Source organism: Cyprinus carpio, chromosome B1 (assembly GCF_018340385.1).
Source record: "Cyprinus carpio isolate SPL01 chromosome B1, ASM1834038v1, whole genome shotgun sequence".
NCBI lineage: Eukaryota > Metazoa > Chordata > Actinopteri > Cypriniformes > Cyprinidae > Cyprinus > Cyprinus carpio.
Window position 1 is genome coordinate 12,517,721 of NC_056597.1, and position 8,044 is coordinate 12,525,764.

Consider the following 8,044-nt stretch of genomic DNA (forward strand, 5'->3'; position numbering starts at 1 on the left):
TGCTACATGTATTAAAATGGGATTGCCAAATAGGTTACTAGAAATTTGGTGTAATCAGGACTCCATAGGGTGGAGGTGTGGGACAGGGGGGGGAAGCGATAAGTGTTATCAAATACTATAATCCCATGTAAAAGGGTGTTGCTTGTAATTAAAGCATCAAGGTCAGGATAGACTAAAAGTAATTTGGTGCGCAGATTCAATGCCTCATAGCTCTATGTGGGGGGGGGGGTACAAACAGATGCAATGTTAAGACTATAGAAGAACTGGTGGATGAAAAGAGGTTGGTCAGTTTGAATGATGGAAGTGGAACTAGGAGAAACTTAGTAACAGGAATGGAATCGGCAGTCGACTTAAACTTTAGTGTCTAAACACTTTGGCGGAAGGAGGTAAATGCGGAGGTAGGACATAAAACTTAGATGGTAGTTTCACCCATGGAAGGTAATAGTCCACTGTTATTATTATTATGATAAAGATGTCTTTGTAAATGTCCAAAACAGTTGGAAAACATCTTGTTTGCAGCCGATGGTGCAGGTGAAAGAGGAAGGAATTAAAGCGTACATTATTGGAAGGTTCAGAAAGCAGTTGATAAAAGTGTAGAAGGGGTAGGGAATGTGGGATTAGGTTTCTCAGTAAGAAAAGTAATCAGACAGTTTTTTTTCTTTTTACCAGAAAAAATAATTCAGGAAGATAAAAGGTTTAAAATGTATGGCAGAGACTTAGAGAGGGTAGGATCCTGAATTTTAGGTGTGAAATTTGACTCGAGGTGACAATTTGCAGAGCAAAATAAAGAAGGAAAAATTGTAGGGATTAGATAAATGTAAAAAAGTTAATTAATGTGATGGATGGTTGACAGGAAGAGAGGGGACGCCAGTCGGTCATCTATTAAAAGGATATATGTGGCCTTGATAAGATTCAGTGTTGGATGATGGGAGTTCGGTGGTTGGCTGAAGCGAAGTCTCTTCAAAGAGTTAGTAGGAGGTCTTTCAGACACGACTAAGAACTTTACTGTGGTGCTTTGAAACTTCTTCAGTACCGCTATACAAGTGGAAAATGGGCGAAATGCCACTGGAATTAAGGAGGATTCAACTGATGGCTAATTATGGCAGGACGCGGGACATGATGACTTCATCCCACAAAAGCAGTATTGCAGGATTGTGGGAAAATGGAAGAAATTTAAGGAAAACTTTGGTCGATTGGAAACAACACTAGCAAACAAGAGTAGAAGTGTTAACTTGTTGAATAAGCCCGACATTAGTTTAGTTTGTCCGAGGATTGCCCTGGAAAGGGTGCATGCCTGCGGTAGCTTGGTTTGTGCTTCGAGGAGAGCAAAGAAAGCCAAGGACTGAAATGAATTTGAACAGATATTAACATCGAGAGGAGGTAATATAGTGAATTATACAAAATTTATACAGATGGTTGCAAAAAAACGAAACAGGACAAACAGGGTTTTGGGGTGGTGGAAAAGAAAAAAAATTCCCGGAAAGAAAATAGAAAATTAGTAAAAGAACATCTAAATAAATGACAACATATCTAACATTATCATATATCTATATATATATAACATATCTGCCGAGCTTTTGAATGGAATGACATTAAAACTCGCTAAAACTGATAAGAGTCAGAGCATATCATACTTTCACTGCCCTGCCCTTTCCACCCATTCCAAAGCAATTAAAATTACCATCACTATATGTATATACCCCTAATTTATGAGATTGTGTCTATAGGAAATTTGTTTATTTTTCTCCTAAAATTGACAGTTTGCGTTCCCGGACTGTGCCGGTTGTGCGTAGCATTTTGATTTCCGTTCCCCTCTGGTATGTGTGCGCATGGAAGAAAGCTGCCTGTGGATCTAATCCGCTATACAAATCCTGGTAAAAAACGATTCATTATTGATTTCGCTTCCTCTGCGTATGCACGTCTTAAAGGTTGTGTAAGATATTCCGGCCTCTTCAATTTTCAGTGGAAAGGGTTAGTGGACTTTTGATAAAACGCGATTGCTGGGGCATTTCTTCAAGGAGTGTCAATTATCAGGTAAAGATGGTTGCACTATAGTCTTATAGGCTCTGAAAAAGCGGATTAAATTGCGGATATAGATAAATTAATAGGATTGTGTTGCCCACAGTTCCTAAATGCAGATGCAAAGCCCTTTCCAGACAGGAGGTTGTAAAAAATAAATTGATTGCTTATAGCACCTGATATGTCACAGTCAGGTAACAGTGCTGCTTTGACTCGTTTTAGGGTCATTAAGTGTGGGTTTGTGGTATAATCTAGGTAGTGGAAACTAATGTGTATACATAACAATGGTTACATGGTTAGATCTGAGGTACTGTTCCTGCCCAGGAAGGGGGCACTGGGGTGGTGAAAGAAATGCGAGGCTTAGAAGAGTCAAGGATGTTGTGTGGCTGGTTGTAAACCCCCAAAACCGGGGGTTGGGGCAGGGTTTCATTTATTGAAGAATCCCTTGGGCGGCCGCCATTGGCAGGGACCCCCACCTGCTGGTTAGCATTCCATTGACTCCCATCATTTTGGCGTCAGTTGAAAGCGAATAATTTTACATACTGAGGCGTTTAAAGACTCCTTTGTCCATTCTTTATTTCTAAAGAAACGAAGTAAGTATACAACGGCCCCATTAACCTTGTATCTTACGTTATGGCCTCGTAGAAGCAGGTTTTTGTAAAATAGGCGAACGATGCGGTCATAAACTCGCGCCTCTCGTCACACAGTAAGAAAATTACCGTATGGCAGGCGGGAGTAAGCTCGCAGGCAATCTTTACTGTCTATGAGGTATCGGGGGAAGTGGAGGCATGAAGTCAAGGAGAGAAGCCCTAGAGGTAGTCCATTAAAAGCAACGGGACCAAAATTATAACAACGGTTCGCAAGATTTGGTGGGGGATTCAGATTCTCTTGGCACAGCGATTAGAAGACTACAATTGTCGATACAGGTTGCTCACATGGACATTTACGTCATATCAAGCTGAGTTTGAGTCTCGCAGTACGCTCGACCCCCAGTTTGCGACAATGGTGTCAGAGTAGGATTACTCAAATAAGGCTTGCGGAAAGAAGTGTTGTTGTCAGGGGAAAGTGTTAAGTGTTTATAAGCAGAACAGGCTTCAAAGTCATGGAAACAAGCGGCAGGAGGACAACCTCGCTTGTGGTGATACAGCTGGCCGGAGTGGGAGAGGAAGCCCCGCCAACGCCAATGCCGAGCCTCCGTTTGCTACTTTCTTAGCATCCAGTCTCGACACCCAGAGCCATTTAACTTCTCCCAACCTAACGAATGGATGGAACAAAATGGAACCGCACGGTTCGAACTTTTCACTTCAGGCCAGTAATCTCCATACTTCCCAACGCAAGGCCAATCAAATATAAATACACTCATGTACTTGTATGGGTGATTGAAGGCGGACGACATTTACTGAAGGTGTCTATCATTTGATTGAACGAAACTGTCGAGTGAGGCATTAACCGACGCGCAGTGAAATGAGGGTTCTTTCACGCGTCTTCTTTGTTTGTAGAAAGAAAAAACGTCATTGTATGAAATGAGCGCACGTTTCTCAACATGAGAAAACAAGGAACGAAAACGAACGCCACTCCGAGCCATCCTCATGGTTGTGACTGCACTGTATTTTCCTTGGCCTGAGCACTGCCATACATATGGGACAACTTATAGCACGACGAATTAATCAGAGACAAGCGTTTAGTCATTGGTTACTAAATGATATACGTCTGTCAGAGCGAATGCAGTTAGATAACAAGATCTAACGCTGGAAACAGGGCCATTGATATGGCGAAGACATGACTAAGGCAGTTGAAGCAGAGCAGCAAATAACTTTGCGTGGTGAATACTTTTTAAAATATGCCACAAAACCGTCTGCATTCTGTTGATAGAGTCATAAGTAAAAGCAAGCCATTTCCAAAGCAGGCAGAGAGTCAAAAATGCTCATGGAGCAAAAGTCAAGCCAAATTTAAACAGTCACAGTCAAGATGTCACAAGTGTGGGGAAAAAGCCCATTTCATCCGAAAGCGCACTGCCCTGCAAATAACTATGTACGCTGGTCATGCTGTGGGCAAGAGGACAGGACAATACAAAAAAGTGTGTGCTTCATCCAAAAGGTGCATGAGATTCAAGAACAAGACACTGGCATACTTTATTGGGGGCAACTGTGGTTGCCGAGGGGTGACCCCTGGATGATCAATATTAAACAATAAAAAGACTGTGAAGTACAGTTCAAAATCGACAACAGGCACTGACGTCACTGTTATGCCAGGACCATGTGTATAAAGAGCGCAACAACCGCATACAGAGGTGCCCTCTCTCACTACAATCCCACCGCATTTCCACACTGAGGGGGGGGGGCCAAAGAAAGGCAACAAACGGGTGTGTGCGCCAGGGGACCCTCCCCCTCCCCCACTACAGGCCCTGCCGGCCATGGGGAGAGTGTGAACAAAGCCTTTACTTTGGACCTGGATGTTCACCACTGGAGTCGTGATTCGGGAGTCTATCAAACCATGCTGCTTCTGAAAGGAGACGAACAAGCACCGTTCATTAGAGGACATGTAATGCTTTGTTTAAGGGTCTTTGGGATCATTCACCACTATTAGGTAGACCCGCCATCACCAAACTGGGTCTGGTCACACCGTGTTGACTGATGTAAGCATTCCCCACCACGTACACGGGAACGCTATCACACAAAGCCTCGTGCAGTGGGCTAGGACCTGTTACAGACGGGCCCTACACCATTGAAACTGAGCCCAGGAGGCAGTTCCATTTTTCCTCAAAACTCCACGACGCATCGCTCTTCCACTCATGCCGAAAGTAAAGATGAACTACAAACGCATCGGAGCGACCTATGGGGGTCATAGCAGAGGTGGATGAACCCACAGAGTGGTGTGCAGGCATTGTCGTGGTGCTAAAAAGTCAGGGGGATCCACCGCATTTGTTGTTGATCTTGTGTCTTATTTTCTCCCACTAACAAACTGTTGAAGTGGGGGTTGACGTAGTCACTCTTTTTCAGTTTAAATTGTTTCGAAATAGTAATTTATACCTTACTGGTCAACGAAATACGTAATTTATACCATTATGGTCACAATAAACTGGTCCGCCATCTATTTAACCTGCACTTGTTAAAAAATTTCAAGCTGTTTCAACTAATAATATATTGTGTTCCACTGAAATCTTTAAGCTTGTCAATTTCTGACTTCATGTGAGTGTTCTGCTTCTAGGAATTATCTTTTTTTTAGTTGGCTCAGCCTTACTGAATCCGAGATTTATAGTCCACTCACGTGGTCCCAATTCTAAAACAAATGTTTTAATATGGGCTCACAACATTTAAGAGAACTAGCGCAGGCAAGTTTATCTCAAGCGTTAAAATTCGCTACCATTTACTCCAATGTGTAGTGTTTACCTTCAACTAAGAGAAATTCCTGTGAAACCTAGTTGTTACATTTCATATATTTTTATATTGTAACTAAATGATTATTAAAAATGATTAACTGGTGTGGTTTATCAGTCACCTCTTAAAATGCACCACATTTACAACACATAATAGCCTTTATTAAATAACAATCTCCTTTCATAACATTTGATACAGACTAACACCCCAAACATAAAGGAATGAAGAAAGTCACCTACATACTTGGATGGCCTGAGGGCCGTGTCAGTAAATTTTTGGGTGAACTATCCCTTTTAAAGCTCCACTTGACAAAACATTATATCTGTAATTACAACTGTAAAAATTCAGATTCACACTGTTTTAATGTACTAAACAAAACCTAAACTAGCTAAAACAAAATTTCTGCAAACAAACATTTACAAATATTACAACTGTTCACAAGAAGTAAAAAGTAAAAAAAAAATAAAAAGAACCAGGTGTTTACAGTATATAAAATCAAGGTCACCTTTATTTATATAGCGCACTTTATACAATACTGATTGGTCAAAGCAGCTTTACAAAAGTCAAACAGGAAAATATTTGTCAATAATGCCAAGGAGGACAAGAAACCAGGCACACCGTCAGTAGGGGGGCAGTTCTCCTGACTGGCTCGCCGAGCTCAAAAACCAGTCCATGGTGTCGTGTTTAATTTCTAGGCTGCGAACACAAGTCAGACTGAGCAGAGGACTTGTCTGGGGTCTCGTGGGTTTGTCCCCGATGGCCAACGAGGTCCTTTGGAGGGGATCTGTGTGATGTCTTGCAGCCTCATCTAGCTTACATGGTCTTCTCCTCTGACATTCAGGGCTGTAGAGGTTATCTCTAGGTGCTGATCCCCCATCTGGGCTGGATACGGACTGGATCTGGTGGCTACGGTGACCTCGGAATAAGAAAGAAACAGACTAATATTAGCACAGATGCCAATAGAGAAGTAACAATAAAGCACATTATATTTGTAGTAAAATCATTACCTGGAATGAAAACAATTAACTCCTATTCTGGAAAGTACACACAGCAGTATGTAGTGTGCAGATGGAGCGGTCTGGTCACGGTGCCAGTGTTTGGTAGCCCTTGGAAGAACTGACTAAGTTGATCTGAAATCTTGCAATGATGACAAAAACACCACAATGAAACCTTTGGCCACACCTTGATTGAGAAAGAAAAGTACATTTTAATGTTAAAAAAAAATTAAATGCCATTTTAAAACATTTAGTAAAGGTGGTATCAAATCCAGTTTAATTTAAATCTGTGATGAAACAAGAAGTTTGGCAACTATTTTTTGGCACAAATCCGCATTCCAACGTATCACATTGGCACAAACAGGGAGCAATCGTTCATACTGACTAGATTTGTAATTAGAACATGTATAATTTTCTCATATCTATAGGGGCTACCTTAAAGCTGCAATAGTCCATAACTTTTTTTGGTTAAAAATTATTTCTGAAATCAATATTTGCAGCAAGTAAACTATCGCCTATTACCTTTAGCCTAGATGGTACAGGTAGGTTTTTTCGTCGGGAAATTATGAGCACGCATCGCCGAATGTACATTTACGGATTCAAGACGTCTGGTAATAGAAGTCCCCTAGTAACCCAAGATGACACAGCCAATATCAGTCGTTGGACGTCTCTACTAAATGAGCTAATGATTTGATATCAGGTGATGTGACATGGAAAACATGCAGTGTTAAGAGCTCTAGGGCCTTCCAGGACACGGTGGTTTGTGGCAACGCAGCTAGACATCTGAGGTAGCTGATGCGTTCAGGCCCCGACACACGACAAATCAACGTGTGCAAAACTCTTTTTTTATAAACTGAAACTGGTGGCGTTAGTTTAGAAATACCCTTGATGATCTCGAGGCAAGTGAGTTGCAGTCTGAGAAGATGCCAATTCTTTGTTGTGTTCGTTTTTGAAAGAGATTTTTCGGAGCCTGATGAAATCAGGTATAAATGCGTCGTTTAATTACTGTAAAATGACAAGTCGATGTTACAGTCACATGCCCTTGCGGTGTGCCAGAATATAAAGAGAAAACATCCCAATCGCGGTGAAGGATTTGTGAAAAACTGTGGTGCCCTAAATATGTGATTCCAACATTTGCCTCGCATTTCAGGATTGAAAAGACAACACATTTCAGGTGAAGGATAATCCTCCTTCTTACCTCCGAGACTGTGTTTATGATCTACAGTATATGACCTTAATTATGTTTATTGTGATGTAATTCGGCTTATCATTCTTGCAGATCACTGTTTTGTTGTGCTATGTTTATTGTAATATTTACCATTATATAAATCAGAGGAGTATAGAAAAGTTTATGAAAAGTGTCACATCCACAATACAATAGCAAAAATATATAAACATGTATAGGTATTTGTATGTTACATTAATCAGTGTCTAGACAACACCTTCCTAAGGAAAGCATATTGGACCAGAAGGACATTGAAATTACTAAATGATTTTTTTTAGACAGACTTAAAGGAGTTCCAGATCTATATTGTGCTCTTATTATTTCATTTAATTTGACTATTAATGTAACAATAAATTATATTATGACTCTAGTTTTAAGGGGGGGGGGAAACCTTGCCACTTTTCTTACTCCATTTTAAACGGATGTTC

The 8,044-nt window shown here is 41.0% G+C and overlaps 1 protein-coding gene across 1 annotated transcript in view; it reads right to left on the reverse strand.

The window, feature by feature from the left end:
- Positions 1–8,044, reverse strand: part of LOC109072560 (lectin-like) — an 89,541-nt gene that overhangs the window by 53,143 nt on the left and 28,354 nt on the right. The window lies entirely within an intron of this gene.